Raw genomic sequence first — 2,085 nt, 5'->3', positions numbered from 1 at the left:
ACACAATGGGGTGTAATTTGATAGCTTAGGATGTCAGGAAATGTTTTGATGCTTCTCTTCGTGATATAACTGAAAAGATTTACATAAAATATTCAGCAGAAGATTCATTTGTAAAGTTGAGAAATGATCCTGGGTCGCTGAGAGTTGAAGATAAAGTATCCACCCACCCATCCATCCACCCGCCTCTTACTTTCCTTCTTCTACGCTATTTCAATGTGAAACTGCTGTCTGTTTTCTCAATGCTCCTCTTTTCATTTCATCCTTTCAAAGATCCGACAACTCTTACTTTTCATGCGTGCAACTTATATTTGCATACATATTTGCATTCTAAGGCATCGTGCTCATTTCCTCTAAATTTCCAGGAGACCGGCTGCTTACCAAGCAGCATCTCGCACACAGCCTTGATTCTGTTTCCATTCAAACTGCAACCCTGCAGGAAAAAACACACACACACACACACACACACCCACACAGCGGCTTTCAACTCAAACAGCCTTCTGTGATAAGAAATGTGGGTAACAATGTGACGTCTGCATCAATAGGCCACTTCAGCCCAACATCCAAGAGTCACGTGGGATCAAACCCACATCAAAGCCTGGCCGACACCGCTATGAGACCCCAGCAACAATGGAAGAATAATTAAAGCCACATGGATATTCAACCACCCCCTGTCACACACACATACTGTATCTCTCTTCCTCTTTGTCAAACAAATAGAAAGAGCACCGTTTGATGTCTGTCATGACAATACACCAACCCTTCCAAATCTTGACATGCAGCTTCCTGCCATACAATATGTAAGCAAGTCTTTTCCATCCATTTGAAAGCAGTAAACACATTTAGACGCTCTCATCCACTAAGCGGCCGATCATTATTGGAGGCGAGGGAAGCTGTCACAGCAACCGCAATACATAACAAAATGCCCAAGTGCTTCCAATGCACTGTTTAATGAGGAAATATAATACAAGAATATGCTTTGGCTGTATTGATTCAGCCACTTTTTATCCATTCATGAATAGTCAGGCTCATTTACTTCATTCATCATGTAATTAATATCCTGAATGAGCTGTTTTTTTCACAGTAGTCCTTGATTAATGTTCTTATTTTTTCTGCTGCCTGCTCAGAGTGGGGAGGGATTATTTTAAATGTTTGAGGGAAAGAATGGACATTTGAGCCAAAAATATCAAATATGAATTGGAGTTGCACATCCAAATATTTGTTTTCCTTATAAGAATGGGTCTGCCTTTGTGTGGATGAAATCTATCAGTGCGGATTCAAATCTTCAACATAAAGTAGTTTAAAGCAACTAACTGTGCATGAAGTTCTTGATCGTTTCAAGGCAGCAGCTTAATATATCTGAAGGTCATAAAATGTCCCTTGTGAGAAAATAGGTCAATAAAAGTTCTGCCATGAGTGCCTGGCATTGTCTCCAGGGCTGCTACACAGCGACACACGGTGCTGATGACATAAGGTGCTTGTGTGTAATAGCACGGCTACTTGTTGGATGCCCTTATTCCCTTTATGAGTGGGTGTGCTTAAAATATAAATCGCATTTGATGAGGAAGAAAAAATGATCCCTTGTACCTCTTCAGCATCAACGTCCTCCTCGCTATCAGTGGGTTCCGGCGCTTTCACGAACCACCACTGGATCTCCAAATACACCGACGCGGTTCCGCTCTGGAAAGCACACGCCATTTCTATGTTTTGTCCCTCTTTAACCGTCATGTTGGAGGGCAGATCCGTAAAGCGACCTGCAGATGAAAGAAAGGAGGGGTGATATGATGGGGACAGCTGTGTGATTTCTACACACAAAGAAACACACATGAATGAATGAGTTAAACGGTCTGCTCGTGGCTGCAGTCATTGATTTGGCGGGTAGTGGTCACAGCAGCTGTGTTATTGAAACCAACCGCTTGATAAAGGTGCGTTCTTGTTTTAATTGAAGGATGACGCCCCCCGCCACACACACACACACACACACACACACACACACACACGTATGTATATGTGTGTGTATGCTATATGTATTTATACACATGTATAATATACACAGACATTTCCTTCCATCCTTCCTTCCTTCCAAGT

This window comes from Micropterus dolomieu, linkage group LG01 (genome assembly GCF_021292245.1).
Source record: "Micropterus dolomieu isolate WLL.071019.BEF.003 ecotype Adirondacks linkage group LG01, ASM2129224v1, whole genome shotgun sequence".
Taxonomy (NCBI): domain Eukaryota; kingdom Metazoa; phylum Chordata; class Actinopteri; order Centrarchiformes; family Centrarchidae; genus Micropterus; species Micropterus dolomieu.
The sequence above is the reverse complement of the archived record's forward strand: the minus strand, read 5'-3'. Positions refer to the sequence as shown.